This window comes from Pseudophryne corroboree, chromosome 1 (genome assembly GCF_028390025.1).
Source record: "Pseudophryne corroboree isolate aPseCor3 chromosome 1, aPseCor3.hap2, whole genome shotgun sequence".
Taxonomy (NCBI): domain Eukaryota; kingdom Metazoa; phylum Chordata; class Amphibia; order Anura; family Myobatrachidae; genus Pseudophryne; species Pseudophryne corroboree.
The window spans coordinates 951,069,732-951,087,102 of record NC_086444.1 but is presented as its reverse complement, the minus strand read 5'-3'; the positions used below and the strand labels follow the sequence as shown (position 1 = coordinate 951,087,102).

General features: G+C 42.0%; 1 protein-coding gene and 1 pseudogene across 3 annotated transcripts in view; one reads left to right on the top strand and one right to left on the bottom strand.

Annotated features, from left to right (window-relative positions):
- The window catches only part of SPOCK3 (SPARC (osteonectin), cwcv and kazal like domains proteoglycan 3), a 504,342-nt gene that overhangs the window by 306,047 nt on the left and 180,924 nt on the right, over positions 1–17,371 (bottom strand). The gene's annotated exons all lie outside the window — the stretch shown is intronic.
- Positions 3,003–3,121, top strand: LOC134933422 (5S ribosomal RNA; annotated as a pseudogene).

Sequence of the window (17,371 nt, the reverse complement as noted above, 5' to 3'; positions counted from 1 at the left end):
ACTCAAAGAAAGAGCTTTGGAACATCTTGGCACCTGCCGCAATGCCGCCATGGACCTTGCCCGGATGAAGCAGATAACTACAGTTGCCAGACATTTTTATACCCGCCATAAGGATCACCAGAAGGACCTCAAGATTTTTGGTCTGGAACAAATCCATCTGGGAATCAGGGGTGGCGACATCACCAAGGAACTTTTGAAAAAAGAAAGCGAATGGACCTTCAGACTGGGTGGACTTCAACCTAATGGCCTCAATGAGAATATTAATTACAACGTATTCTTATAATTATAATCACAGTCAGTCCTTATGACTTATCCAATTTCTCTTCTTCCCCGTTAGGCTCTCACAATATCTGAAGTGTGTACCTCAGACAACCTCATGATTCCTTGTGCCTCTTCACATCTTTTGTATCCAACAGTTATTCCACGCTCCATTATGTATTCCTTGGCATTTACTTAACAACATCTCCCACCTCACATTCATGTTTAACAGCAACCAGTCACTTTCACCTCACCTACACATCATCCCTGCACTGGCTCGACATTAACCATCTCACAACATTCACTCTCATCACTCACTCACTTAGACTCATCACTTCAGCATCACTCTCTTCCCCCAGGGCACACTTACTCTCTTCGCCTATTCCTCACTCGTCCAGATTGACACATATCACCACCTACCAGCCCGTGGCACTATAGCCACCCATGCCTTAATTGGCACCCTTGTTACGCAGATCAACAATCTTCTCTCACTGGCCCGCACTCCTACATCTCACACTCTGCAAATTACTCACTAGTGACTCACCTTATGGCCCGCTCACAGTTTCCAGCACCCCTTTTCACCTCCCAATTATCATTTCTCTTTCACCCACATACCTTCCCTTCACCCTAACATTTTTATTTTTATTTTTACTTTCATTTTATTTTTATTTTTACTATGTCTTACTCCCACACATCTTATAGCTCATATCTATCAACATTCACACGCATTGTGTTCGCCACCTTTTTCTGTTCCCATTCTCTTTGTCAATTATATTTACCTTTTATCCCCAGCTTTACAACCGCATCTAAGTTCATCATATTATCCTTTCACACATAATCTGTTCATACACTCTAATCTCATTACTAATCCTATCATTCATCACATATTTCCACACATATATTTTTCTATAAAAAAAACTTTTTATACGTCTTTATATTCTTTTGTCTTTACCCTTTTTCTACAATTGTATGTCTTTACCCATTCTCTCATGTACGGAAGGTGGGCGGGTCAAGCTGACCCCTCCCGGATTGCCCTTTAGGATTTACGAGGGCACATCAGCAATCTCATGCCGGCCTCCCGTAGTCCATCGATTTTCTGACAGAGACGCAGGTATCCTAGCAACCGGACTATTTGAGAGTGGGCGGAAGTTCGGATTACAGCTTCCGCCCACACTCTCTAGCACCCCGCGATCGCTCAGACACTGTTACCGTAGCAAGACGGGAACACTTCCCGCAACTCATACGCCACCCAGACTGCTACACCCTGTCGCCCTCGGACCCCCGTGCTGCGTATGTCCCCAATGTGGTGACATACTAGGGCGCAAGTGTGAAGTGCTACTTCCGCCCCTCTCAGTCCAGTTTACCTTCCCCAGTACAACCCGCTCACATGACTTTTCTGCAAGGCCCTGGATTGGACCATATGCTTAAGACCCACCCGCCCACACGGTCAGCCATTGGCTGACATTAATTACCCAGGGCTCTTAAACACCCAGGCATGGAGATACTAAGGAGCTGTTCAGGATGGAAGTGAACAAGCCCGAGATCGGGTGAAACGCGTTTTCCTGCATTCCTACAAGCACCCGACCTGTCTGACACTTGGAGTGGTGAAGTTGAACATTGCTGTATCATTTCTATTGCTAAGATTGAGCACCTTTGATATAGTGTAGAAATTGCTCCCAGCTATATTGCTGGTGCTCCCAGCCCCAATACTATGTGCCACACTCATCTTTCACATCCAAGTGAAAATAGGATAGGTGTGATGTGATTCTGCATGTACCCTACCCTAGGTAATTGCTTGCATTCCTACAAGTACCCGACCTGTCTGACACTCGGAGTGGTGAAGTTGAACATTGTTGCATCATTTCTACTGCTAAGACTAAGCACCTCTGCTATAGTGTAGAAATTGTTCCTAGCTATATTGCTGGTGCTCCCAGCCCTAATACAATGCGCTACACTCATCTTTCACATCCGAGTGAAAATAGGATAGGTGTGGTGTGATTCTGCATGCACCCTACCCTAGGTAATCTTTAATTGTGTATTGCATGCCCTCACGAAGTTCTCTCACTATTGAGAGAAGTATACAGGGGTGTTTCTTCCCTTTTTTGCCTCGGGTATAACCCTGTGCCATTAATGAAGATCTGTCCTTATATGGGACATTTTGCTCATATTACCTGTGTAATCTAAGGTTCTGTTGCACGATACAAATTTGCCTGTCAAACTGTTTATTGCTGCATAAATTCGAAGTGCACTACCAACCAGAGACCTATACACTTTTTCTACACACCACACATAAGGTATTCCTTTCTGTATATATCTTTTTCCACTCTTTTCCATTTTCTCATCCGTGGTGGATATTTGTTCTCAAACACCAGTCATTGTGTTGTATCTGTGAACCAGGATTTCGCAGCAATCAGACATCCGAGGTAACCCCTAGGGGACCTACAGTTAATGTGTAATTAACCTTTTTATTTTGCCTTTTCCTCCTCCCATCTCAGAATCATACATATCTTTTCTGACTGTTCTTTCTTCTGTGAACTCTCATCCACGATTCAGAGGAGCGTGTCTCCGCAGGAGATACGCTTCCTCGGTCTAACGTGGACAGCAGATTCACACTTGTTTACTTTCCTGTGACTTTCTTTCATTATTTTTTCATTTCAAGTACACGTTTCTGATATTCTTTTTTCCGAGGAGGAATCTATCCTCCTATTTCGGTGCACTCTCATTGGTACTATAGGTTTGAATTTTCCTACGACCATACCCCTACGTTCACGCCCAATCTCGTCCGATCTTGGAAGCTAAACGTAGGTGGGCTGGGTCAGTACCTAGATGGGCGACCACTAGGGAATACCCAGTGAAGTAGGAAACTCCCCTCCCTGTAGAAAAAATACCAACAGCAGTATCACCACTCATACCTTATTTCCTTATCTCTGTTCACTCCTTACGTAGGTCATTGTTTAGAAGTGTTACCAAGTGTATGGGATCTCCCACTTCACGATTGTAACCCAATCAGGGCTGCAGTAATACAAACACAGTTTGTACAGATCTTGGGCAGAGGGAAGTAACTTAATATCTAGTTAACTTCCGACATGCAATTATCTAGGAATAATTAAGATCTGAACATCTATTTTGGTAGACCTTTGTCTCCAGCTAACCTATCTACATCTATCCCATCTCCAACCTGTCATGTTTAACCCCCATGTATATTAAAGAGCAGAAATAAATATTTTATTATTCCTCTAATATTTGACTTATCAATTTTCAGATAGTCAACACAAGAGTGCGCCCAAACAAGAGTCATACTTTTGCTTCTACACGTGTACATTCCCCCCTTTTTTTGACTCCGGGCGCACCGCCACACGGACAGATATTATTGCTACTATTCAGCATTATTGTCCACTTTGTGGCATCCATACTTATACGTACCTTGAATCTAGGTCGGTGCAGGATCAAAAACCTCCTTTTTTGTACTAATCATTAGGTTTTGGCAGAAGTTTGTAATCAATGTTAAGTAGAGAAATAGGTCTACAGTATATCAGAGTTTCCAAAACTCTGCCATAACATGGCAGAGTTTATGGCAGTTACTATGTTGTGATTAAAAATCTCTGTAAGGGTTGCACAAACCAAGACATAAAGTATTTTATAATACTCACTATTAAGTACATCAGAACCTGTTGCTCTCACTAGCTTTAGGTCTTGAATAGCTTTTCTTACCAACTCACAATAAATTGGTCCACATAATAAATCAGAAAAGAAGGGTTCAACTGGAGTAATTCTAAGCCTACCAGATAAAATGACTCAGCAGGCAAATCGACAGGAAATTGGAGTATAATGAATCATACAACTGTGAGACATCTTGCTTTAAGCCATAGCAAGTAGACAGTGATCCTGAGAAATGTATTTAAATCAATACACTCTCCTGCTTTCAGACAGTTCTGAGACACCTATGGATTTTCAGCTGTTACCAATCAGTAAAACTCTCAACCTTTTTAAATTTGTACTCACCTGTTAGCTACTCCAGATGTCCTACACGTGCTGTGCTCGTTATCTCTGCTACGCGTGTGCATTATACTTTGCTGCGGTGCCCTCCTAGGATCTAAAGTGACCAAACAAATATTGCAGGAAACAGGTGGCACTCATCAGACATTCAAATAGATAAAGGTTTAATACATGGTCCCAAAATGTAGGATTAAAGGACCATGTTTTAAACCTTTATTTGAAAATCTGATGAGTGCAGCTTTTATCCTGCACTATATTTCCATCTGGATACTGCAGTAAATATGTATGTATGTATGTATGTATGTATGCATATATATATATACACACACACACACACACACACACACACACACACACACACACACATTATACATTATATATATATATATATATACATGCACAGTATATTGTAATTATATATATATATATATGTATATATATGCAAGCAAGTTGGCGGCACTCAGAGACTAAGATAAGCTGCAAAAACGTGCTTTAATATTCAATGTTTCGGGCCTCTGCCCGTCGTCAGGAAATAGCAAACAGTGTGTGGTACACAGAAAAAAACATTTATACATACACAGACAAACACTAAATTACCTGATCAGACGCAGGTGAGTGTGCGCTCCGGGCGCCGACCTCCACGAGTCCCACCGCATCATCACTAGCGCGTCCCCGTGCTGTCGTCATCCAGGAGCGCCCACTCCCCCGGGCCAATCAGTATGCATCACGTCCCGTTGCCCTGGCAACCCGGCAGCAACACAAATGCACAAATCTAAAGAATTAAAACAATGTTAAAAACAGGAACATTAATCATCATATTGTCAGCAAGTACTAATAAATCAGAGTAATTAGTTTCTCTTAAGTAATCAATGTTAGAAAAATGATACAATATGTTGAATGGACTATTATTACGGATAAGTGGAACTATAGTAAGCATTGTAACCCCAAGGAGTCATTCAAACCCCTTGGTGACAAGGTGCCCAAGGTATGGATCCATTTACTTTCCAATTGCAGTAATTGCTTCTTTCTATTCCCTCCTCTAATGTTGATCGGAACATGATCAATTAACTTAGTCCTGATGCTAGCAATACTGTGTCTAGCCACAGCACAATGGCGTGCCACTGGATGTTCGCTAGTACCTGATTCCAAGGCAGCTCTAATGGCCGACCTGTGACCCGCCATCCTATCCCTAAATTGTCTTTCTGTCTTACCCACGTAGCTAAAGCCGCATGGGCAAGACAGAACATAGATAACAAATCTGGTAGTGCAGGTGAGGGAATGCCTGATCTTATATTTTCCCCCCGAATATGGATGTGTTATGGTATCACTGGGTATGAGGGACCTGCAAGTAGTGCAGCCCAAACACCTGTGACACCCAGCTTTTTGACTAAGAAAATGTGTAGCTGCTGTTTGTTTTTTCAACTTCATGACATCCCTTTTTACAAGGAGATCTCCCAGGTTGCGGCCACGGGTATAGCATGGTAGCAACCTGGTATCCTTTAATGCTGGTAAATTACTGTCAGTATTAATAATGGGCCAAAATGTTTTGGCTAATCGCCTAGTCACTTTGCTCTTGGTATTAAATCTATTGACCCAAGGTAATACTTGTGTATTACTGGTCAAAACTGTATTAGGGTGAAGGGTGTTATGTCTGGGAATGTTAGAGACCTTCTGTCTAATTTTCTCCAATAATTTACGGGGATAACCTCTTTCTTGGAATTTATGAACCATATCGTCCAAGGCCACCTCTGTTTGTCTCTGATCACTGGTGATCCTTTGAACTCTTAGCATCTGCGAGTAGGGTAAACCCTCCCGCAGAGGTAGTGGATGATAGCTGTCATGTTTAAGGATGGTGTTTCTATCCGTTTCTTTTATATAAATGGTAGTACTTATACCTGTTGGAGTCAAAGTAATATTGACATCCAAAAAGTGTATTGATTCTGGAGAAATGGTGTACGTTAATTGTACCTCATGTCCAGTGGAATTGTGTTGATCTAATAAATTGGTCAAGGATCTCTCACTTCCTGTCCAAAAAATTAATAGATCATCTATGTATCTCAAGTATAACTTGAGATACCCTTGTTGATGAAATAAATGTTTTTCTACCATAATCATGTAAGCATTGGCGTACGATGGGGCCGCATTGGACCCCACCGCACAACCAGAGACCTGAAGGTAAAATTTGGAATCATAAGTTGTTAATAAAATTGGAAAATCTAGGATCTTTGCCTGCAGACACACTGCTATGCAGCGCAGATGTCAACAGCCTGTATACCTGCATTCCGCACCACAGGGGTCTACAGGCTGTTGAGATGCAGCTGACGGGGAACACACAATACACAGGTCCACCAGTGGAATTTTTCATGCAACTATTGCATTTGGTGTTGACAAAAAATGATTTCATTTATGATACCAAAATTTACCTTCAGGTCTCTGGTTGTGCGATGAGGTCCAATGTGGCCCCATCGTACGCCAATGCTTACATGATTATGGTAGAAAAACATTTATTTCATCAACAAGGATATCTCAAGTTATACTTGAGATACATAGATGATCTATTCATTTTTTGGACAGGAAGTGAGAGATCCTTGACCAATTTATTAGATCAACACAATTCCACTGGACATGAGGTACAATTAACGTACACCATTTCTCCTGAATCAATACACTTTTTGGACGTCAATATTACTTTGACTCCAACAGGTATAAGTACTACCATTTATATAAAAGAAACGGATAGAAACACCATCCTAAAACATGACAACTATCATCCACTACCTCTGTGGGAGGGTTTACCCTACTCGCAGATGCTGAGAGTTCGAAGGATCACCAGTGATCCGAGACAAACAGAGGTGGCCTTGGACGATATGGTTCATAAATTCCAAGAAAGAGGTTATCCCCGTAAATTATTGGAGAAAATTAGACAGAAGGTCTCTAACATTCCCAGACATGACACCCTTCACCCTAATACAGTTTTGACCAGTAATACACAAGTATTACCTTGGGTCAATAGATTTAATACCAAGAGCAAAGTGACTAGGCGATTAGCCAAAACATTTTGGCCCATTATTAATACTGACAGTAATTTACCAGCATTAAAGGATACCAGGTTGCTACCATGCTATACCCGTGGCCGCAACCTGGGAGATCTCCTTGTAAAAAGGGATGTCATGAAGTTGAAAAAACAAACAGCAGCTACACATTTTCTTAGTCAAAAAGCTGTGTGTCACAGGTGTTTGGGCTGCACTACTTGCAGGTCCCTCATACCCGGTGATACCATAACACATCCATATTCGGGGAAAAAATATAAGATCAGGCATTCTCTCACCTGCACTACCAGATTTGTTATCTATGTTCTGTCTTGCCCATGCGGCTTTAGCTACGTGGATAAGACAGAAAGACAATTTAGGGATAGGATGGCGGGTCACAGGTCGGCCATTAGAGCTGCCTTGGAATCAGGTACTAGCGAACAGCCAGTGGCACGCCATTGTGCTGTGGCTAGACACAGTATTGCTAGCATCAGGACTAAGTTAATTGATCATGTTCCGATCAACATTAGAGGAGGGAATAGAAAGAAGCAATTACTGCAATTGGAAAGTAAATGGATCCATACCTTGGGCACCTTGCCACCAAGGGGTTTGAATGACTCCTTGGGGTTACAATGTTTCCTATAGTTCCACTTATCCGTAATAATAGTCCATTCAACATATTGTATCATTTTTCTAACATTGATTACTTAAGAGAAACTAATTACTCGGATTTATTAGTACTTGCTGACAATATGATGATTAATGTTCCTGTTTTTAACATTGTTTTAATTCTTTAGATTTGTGCATTTGTGTTGCTGCCGGGTTGCCAGGGCAACGGGACGTGATGCATACTGATTGGCCCGGGGGAGTGGGCGCTCCTGGATGACGACAACACGGGGACGCGCTAGTGATGATGCGGCGGGACTCGTGGAGGTCGGCGCCCGGAGCGCACACTCACCTGCGTCTGATCAGGTAATTTAGTGTTTGTCTGTGTATGTATAAATGTTTTTTCTGTGTACCACACACTGTTTGCTATTTCCTGACGACGGGCAGAGGCCCGAGACGTTGAATATTAAAGCACGTTTTTGCAGCTTATCTTAGTCTCTGAGTGCCGCCAACTTGCTTGCACATATCGGGACACCATACCCCTGGATGGCATCGGAGCGCTACTTATTCATTCTGCTATACTAGTGCCGGATATCTGCTACTTTATATATATATATATATATATATATATATTGTATATATATGGTAAAAGGAATAGTAGTGACACTATGGGACACTCACCTCCATAGTTGAACTAAAGAGGAGTGTGTGTATTTATTTAGCAAGAGTCGCCATTATTTCTTACACTGTATCCATATGTTTCCAGTAGGCTTGCGTGGATGGCGACTGAGTATTTTTTTCATTACATTCTGAGAGTGCATTTGTTGTAGTTTATTGTCTATCGGAAAAAAAAATATGTCATGATGGCATGTGGGCTAGACTCGGGTAAGTGTGAGGCCTGATGGGATGCAGTGAGATCTGCAGAACATAGAGAAAAGTATAAAGGTGCAACGGTAGGTCTGTGGTATGTGTGAGGTCCATGTGGGCAGATTTGGCGTATTTGTGAGAGCTGATGGGATGCACGGAGATGTGCAAGACACAAGGAGAGGTCTGATGGCATGTGGGTAGGTTTATGGTATATGTGAGGTCCATATGGGCAGGTCTGGGATATGTGTTAGACCTGATGGGATGCAGGGAGATCTGCAGGACATATAGAGAGATCTGAAGGCACGTGTGCAGGTCTATGGTATGTGTGTGGTCCACACTGGAAGGTCTTGGGCTATGTGTGAGGCCTGATGGGATGCTGGAAGATCTACAGAACATGTAAAGAAGACTGAGGGTCATTTAGAGCGCATCCATTCCATGGAGAGTGTTACTTAATTATATCAGCATCTCATTCAGAATGTATTACTTAGTTTTTTTTTAACTTTATATATGTATTATCTTATACTATATTTTCTCTCTTTTCTGAGACTCCTTCATTCCCTGTGTTTTGCACTGTTAGGGGCAGGTTTGGGTAACATTGATGTATATCATTCGGCTAAAGCTCCGGGTTTAATGTCCGGAACTGTTCAATTATTATGCATCCTCAGTGGTATGGCTTGTTAAATTATCCCACTATTTGTTCTGTTTTCCTGGAATGTTCTCTATATAGTATGATGGTCACTAATATGCTCCTATATTATATTTTAGCCACTAGATCTAATACTCCATCAGGGTGGGATAGGTTTAGGCTGTGGTACAGGAGGGTTAGGGCTGTATTGGGGTGTTAGAATCAGAGCTGGCCCTAGGCATAGGCAAACTAGACAAATGCCTAGGGGCACAAGCAGCTTCTGCTAATTAAAATGATATGAAGCATGCCTATATTCTGTGTGTGACTGTGGCTGTATCTGCATACAAAACACTACTTTACAGTGTATTCCTGGAAATCACGTAGCATTTTGTATGCAGATACAGCCACAGTCGCACAAAGAGTATTAGAATGCTGCATAACATTTTAATTAGTAAAAGCTGCTTGTGCATCCTAACAATGTAAATAAGATGCATTTTTGGCAAAAAATGTGCCAGACGTTAGCAGAGCTGGTTTAGAGCTGCCAGCTGACTCACACAAGGCATCTCCTGCTACATGGCATATTGAGGCAAGATGTATGTGGACACATCTGTATCTAAGCAGAGGCAGAGGTCACAGTGTTAGAGGCCATGTGAGTGCTGTGTACGGCAGTAGTGATCGGCATATGTGTAAGGTCCACTATGTGTGTCATTATGTGTATAAGATCATTTATAATGTGCAGCATATATGTATAAGGGACTTTATGTGTATAAGGGCATTATTAAAGGTTGGCATAATGTGTAAGGTGCATTATGTTTATAAGGACATTAATAATGTGTGTCATATGTGTAAGGGGCATTACTTTGTGGTATTATGTGTATAAAGGCATTACTAATGTGTGGCATTATGTGTTTAAGGTGCTCTACTGTACGGAGTAATGTATAGAAAGGGCACTACTGTGTGGTCTAATGTGAATAAAGAGCAATATGGTGTGGTGTAATGTGACTAAGGAGCAATTCAGTGTGATGTAATGTGAGTAAGGGGCACTAACACATGATAAAATGTGAATAAAGTTGCACTACTGTGTGGCATAATTTGAATTGGGGGTACTATTGTGTGGCCATGCCCCTACCCAGCAAGAACGTGTCCCTTTTTGGGCTGTGTGCCAAATATGCGCACTGTTCCTATTTAAAATATAGGGGGTAGGACCACCAAAATGAGGACTGTTATGGTTGAGTGGTGATGGTGCTGGGAAAGGGGTGCAGGGTCAGATGCATAACTAGCGGAGGTACAAGGGGGCACCAGAAAAAATCTTGCCTAGGGCATCATATTGGTTAGGGCTGGCTCTAGTTAGAATACTTACCGCATCCCTGTCGGGATCGTAACCATCAGGCTGCCGGCGTCGGTATTGTGACCATCGGCATCCCATCCACCAGTCACGCATACCGATCCCACCACAGACTATTAAGACAATACTTTAGAAGAAAGGGGAAAATGTCTATATGAGGATCACAAATTATAGTAAAATATAACTATTAATGGTTCATGTTAAAATCCATAGATTGTAAGATCACATTGTTTAAAATCAAACAGCAAAATAATGGTTCCAAAATAGAGTGTGTATAAAAGGAATAAGTGAGAATAAAATAAATTCACACCCACTTCTGTGTCTCAATATGGGTTATATGCAATTGCGGTCGAATTGCTGCAAATGTTGAAAAACGGGGCATTTTCGACACAAAAAAATTATTTGACAATGCAATACAGTACTTTTCGACAAAAAAAACGTCCGTTTCAAATTCGACTTTTTGCAATTCGACAGTAGTCAAATTCGACATGTCTGCAATGGTAAAAATGTGGCTTTTCGACAATAGTATATTCAATTGAAGAATGTCGATTGGACAACAGTGCTTTTCGACAGACATTTCGTCAATTTCAGTCCGCCTCATTTTGCTGGCGGGACCTAATAAAAAAATTTGAAAACATGTTTTTTTGTGTGTTTTTTTTATTGCTAATAGCATATCTATTTATATTAGAAGGGATTATGTACTTGATTTATCTATTAGGAGCCACAAGTATTATTTATATATTTTTTAAAAGAATATATCTTTTTTTTTACTGACAAATAATATGGAGAGATCAGTGCATGTTTTTCAGTGGGAAGGGGCGGGAATGGGTTAAAAATCCTGAAAAAAAATGCGTGGGGTCCCCCCCTCCTAAGCATAACCAGCCTCGGGCTCTTTGAGCCGGTCCTGGTTGTAAAAATATGGGGGGGGAAATGACAGGGGATCCCCCATATTTTCACAACCAGCACCAGGCTCTGCGTCCGGTCCTGGTGCCAAAAATACGGGGGACAAAAAACGTAGGGGTCCCCCGTATTTTTAACACCAGCACCGGGCTCCACTAGTCAGAGAGATAATGTCACAGCCGGGGGACACTTTTATATCGGTCCCTGCGGCCGTGGAATTAAATCACTAACTAGTCACCCCTGGCCGGGGTATCCTGGAGGAGTGGGGTCCCCTTAAATCAAGGGGTCCCCCCCTCCAGCCACCCAAGGGCCAGGGTTGAAGCCTGAGGCTGTCCGCCCCATCCAAGGGCTGCAGATGGGAGTCTGATAGCCAAGTGACAAAAATAAAGAATATTGTTTTTGTAGCAGAACTACAATTCCCAGCAAGCCTCCCCGCAAGCTGGTACTTGGAGAACCACAAGTACCAGCATGCGGGGGGAAACGGGCCCGCTGGTACCTGTAGTTCTACTGCATGAAAAAAATACCCAAATAAAAACAGTACACGCAAATCGTGTAAGTAAAACTTTATTACATACATGCACGCCGACACACACATACTTACCTATGTTGACACGCCGAATCGGTCCTTTTCTCCAAGTAGAATCCACGGGGTACCTGAAAATAAAATTATACTCACCAAAATCCAGTGTAGATCTGTCCTCTTCTACTTGTAATCCTCGTACTTGGCAAAAAAAACAAAATGAAAATCCCGGACCACGCACTGAAAGGGGTCCCATGTTTACACATGGGACCCCTTTCCCCAACTGCTGAGACCCCCCATGACTCCTGTCACAGAGGGTCCCTTCAGCCAATCAGGGAGCGCCACGTCGTAGCACTCTTATGATTGGCTGTGCGCGTCTGAGCTGTCAGACGGTGCATAGCACTATGCCGCTCCATTATATTCAATGGTGGGAACTTTGCGGTCAGCGGTTGACCGCGAGTAACCTCACCGCTGGAGAAGGGGACCGAGTCGGTGTGTCAACATAGGTAAGTAAGTGTGTGTCGGCGTGCATGTATGTAATAAAGTTTTATTTTCATGGTGTGCGTGTACTGTTTTTATTTGGGTATTTTTTTTTGCAGTAGAACTACAGGTACCAGCGGGCCCATTTTTCCCCTGCATGCTGGTACTTGTGGTTCTCCAAGTACCAGCTTGCGGGGGAGGCTTGCTGATACTTGTAGTTCTGCTACAAAAAACAATATTCTTTAATTTTGTCACTTGGCTATCAGCCTCCCATCCGCAGCCCTTGGATGGGGGGGGGGGCAGCCTTAGGCTTCACCCCTGGCCCTTGGGTGGCTGGAGGGGGGAACCCCTTGATTTAAGGGTTCCCTACTCCTCCAGGGTACCCCGGCCAGGGGTGACTAGTTAATGATTTAATGCCATGGCCGCAGGGACCGATATAAAAGTGTCCCCCGGCTGTGGCATTATCCCGATGCTGGTTGTGAAAATACGGGGGATCCCCTGTCATTTTTTTCTGGTATTTTTACAACCAGGACCGGCTCAAAGAGCCCGAGGCTGGTTATGCTTAGGAGGGGGGACCCCACACATTTTTTTCAGGATTTTTTACACACTTTTGTGCCGTCCATGAAGTTGAATCCAGGACGCACACTATCGTCAATTGGTCCGTTTTTCGACAGCGGGACTGTCGAATCCGTTTTTTATTGAATATGTCGAATTCGGGTCCCGGTGGGAGGGTATGTAACTGTCGAATTGTGTCGAATTTAAAAACAGTCGAATTCCAGCCGGAATTTGAGCGCAATTGCATATACCCCTATGTCTTCTTGTATGTTACATGTGTCCTGTATAGTCACAGTGAATATAATTATTAACCAAGTTTAGGAAAGATGATCTTAATAAACATCTGTATCAGTTAATACACCGTTATACCTATATACTAATTTAAAGTATTATGGTGACCATTTCAGGTCACCACATCTATCAATATTGATGTCATATTCAGCTGATTAGCTAGATAAATATTTTATAATTCTCTGTTATAATTAGGCAGTTATCTTACTCCAAAGTGTTTTATTAATAACACAGGAATGATAACAGAGAAATCTAGCATAATTCCATGAAAAGCAGTTTCTATAAGACACTGGGGGTCTTCCCTCAATTTGTGTGTCTGAATTTGGTTAATTTTTAACACAGATATTTGTGCCTATTTTTATACATCAAATATTATGTGTGGAACATATAAATGACAGTATCTCCTCCATTGAGGCACTTTTCTTTTTCGATAATCCATTAAATATACATAACACGAAAGATTGTCAGCTCAGCACTATATATACAGTGATTTATATCACATGAGTATAATGATAATTCTTGGTTGTTCACATTTCTCTAATTTAAAACATTGGAGATTGCCTCATGTGTTTATTAGGGCTGAGGTGCTGATTGCTAGGCTTATCAATAATAAAGTGCTTCCATATGGTATTTATAATCCAGCTGTTATATATATACCTAAAGTAGTGGCTATCTCTCCATTTCTCCATCAGTGTTTATTTACAAAGTGGATATTATAGTTTGATATCAAATTTATTCTACACATTCTGTATCATAAACATCGTTTCCTGACACCTAAATCATGAATCTGTGTCAGGATCAAACCAGTGTGCTGATCAGCACTGATGTTGTGTAGTGGAGCCACAGAGGATATCAATAGAATATTGGAACATGTGAACCATAGACACTGTCTGAAGCTCAGGCACATTGTGGGGACACCGACAAGTGTATTGCTGGAGTTTTGACTAGGCTAGGTTTTAATCATGAACCATTAAAATTAATATTTTACTAATATTTGTGCACCTCATACAGACTCTTTTCCTTTTATCCATCATATTAGGGTCAGAAGAGTGGCAAAGATCTCACTCCAAGGGCACCAATCTTTTTCATTACACCAGCTCTGACAGGCACATGTAGAATATCTACAGATAGTTGTTGGGAGAGAGACCTTGCCACCCCAACCCATCTCTGTGTTGCTCAGATTGATGCTGCTTCCCACAGATTGATGCTGTTTCCCGCTACAGACCTATGCTGAAATATATATATATATATATATATATATATATAGATATTGTTTTATGACATTTCTTTTTATTGCTGAAATTCTGAGTCAGAACAGGCACTGCAGGTCATATTTAACCCCAACAGTGATAGCTGTGGTGGATGTCTGTAGCAAATTGTTTTTTTTTCCCAATAATTAAAGTGTTTAAAATGTTGCTTAGAATAAAATATGCATTATTTATGGACTACAGTAAAATTGAAGCACTGTCCCTGAATCTATTTTTGTGTCATTCACAGAGAAATATAGATGTTCTCACCCGAATATACAGTATCATGCATCACTCCTAATATTGCTTTGAATTTTTTTTCGGGTGATTTCCTACAGACACATTTCAACATTCATCAAAGTTTCCAATATATGTGAAGTTCAGCCTCATACTTTGTTTTGCTGCCTGGAAGCTTGATGAATCCTTCATGCACGGTTCTGAAGTGGAATAGAACAGCAGAACCTTGCAATGCCTAAGATGTTCCTTGCTCCAGGGGTCCCAGCCTGTTTTTCTAGCTTTTTCACCATGACAAATATATTAAAGAATATTAGTCTTCCATTTCCTAAAAATAAGTTTAGCTTGAGCTTTTAAAGCATGCAGCATTTATCATTTATTATTTCAAATTACTTTGGCTCATTGTGTATATTAGTGGTGGTAGGAAAATCGATAGACTACTTTTTAATCCACAGAAAAATAAAAAGTCTGTTGATATTTACCAGATTATAACAACATGTTTAATAAAACCAATGCAAGGGCTGCAGGAGTTAGATATTTTGCTGCTTTAGGTACAAAGTGAAATGGCCCCCTTCTGACTACAGTACTTACTCACAGTGCCGTAACTAGACATGTTAGCGCTGTGTGCAAGAAACAGCATCGGCGCGCCCCCCCCCATGTTTTGAAATTAATTTTACCTCTCCCCCCCGCCCCATCAATCACACGCCGCTAGTTACGGGCATCAAAAAATAGGGGTGTGGCTTCATGGAGCATCCATTAGTCACATAACTCTGCATGGTAGTGCCCGTTACTCACACTACGCCGCACAGTATCGTCTGTTACTCACATCACTCTGCACGGTAGCGCCCATTAGTCAAATTACATCACACAGTAGCGTTCATTAGTCACGTTACGCAGAGTGGTGGCATCCATTAGTAGCAATACACAGTGTGATAGCTTCGGTCAATCACATTACACAGCGCTGTAACGTCTGTCAGTCACATTACACAGCACGGTAGCGTCCGTCGTCCACATTACACAGCACGGTAGCGTCCATCGTCCACATTACACAGCACGGTAGCGTCCATCGTCCACATTACACAGCACGGTATCGTCCGTCGCCCACATTACACAGCATGATAGCATCCGTCGGCCACATTACACAGCACGGCAGCATCCGAGTCACAGACAGCATTACTCCATATATATATATATATATCTATATATATAAAGATATATAGATATATATCTATATATATATAAAGATATATAGATATATATCTATATATATATCTATATATATATATATATATAGATATATATATATATATATAGATCTATCCATCTATCTATCTACATATAGATAGATAGATCTATATATATATATATATATATATATAGATCTATCTATCTATCTATATATATACACAAACACATTAAATTAATGTATGTGCAGCACCTGCATGTCATGCCTGGTAAGCATTGAGTCTGCACGAGGGACGAGGGGAGGGAGAAGAGAGACTTCACTCGTGTGAGAATCGAAGGCAGCAGCAGCAGCAGCCGTCTATGAGATGAGTCATCTCATAGACGTACCCGGAAGTGAATGTATGCAGTGCTGAGAAGAGCAGGAGGAGGGGAGCGGACTGTCAGAGGGGGACTGATCGTGGGGAGAGAGTCTACACAGGCAGCGCTGCGCAGCTGCCCGCTGTAGTGTAATGTATATTAGCAGCGCTGCCTCCGGCAGGGAAGGTGCCGGGCACAGCGCTACTAATATTACACTATACTACAGCGGGCAGCGGCGCAGCTGATGAGGAGCAATAGGTGTGTGCGGATGGTGTGCCCACAGCCTAACTGCGCTGTGTGCAATGCCCCCTTCGCACACACCTAGTTACGGCACTGCTTACTCAAACCAATATAGCAAATAGCAATAAACAGTATGAGAGGCATTGCAGGTTCATGTTGATTTCAGTTAAACATGCAATAGTGAAACTCTTGTTTTGTCAACAATAGCAGTAGATTTTTATTATTAACTACAATAATATTTGATGACTGCAGTTTCCAAACCCGATCTATAACAATATATTGAAGAATAAATATTTCATATTCTTATGAGCTTGTGTTTATACGATCACCCAAGTGCTTGGGCTTTGGGGCTAATTCAGACCTTAACGTAGCCATGCAGAAATTTGCATGGCTACGATCAGTCACCCTGACATGAGGGGGGGCATGCCCCACATGTCAGGCCCTACCCCCTGCACAAGTACTTGACAAGTAGCTCCCTGCCTGTGCAGTTCCTGCGGGCTGGCAGGGAGCTACTTGTCGCATCCTGGGTCGCAGTGGCTGCATGTGATGTCACGCAGCTGCCACGGCCCACCTGCTGCATGGTCCATTGCCCGGACCGCACCCCCAAAATGGCAGGCAAACACTGCCGGCCCACCC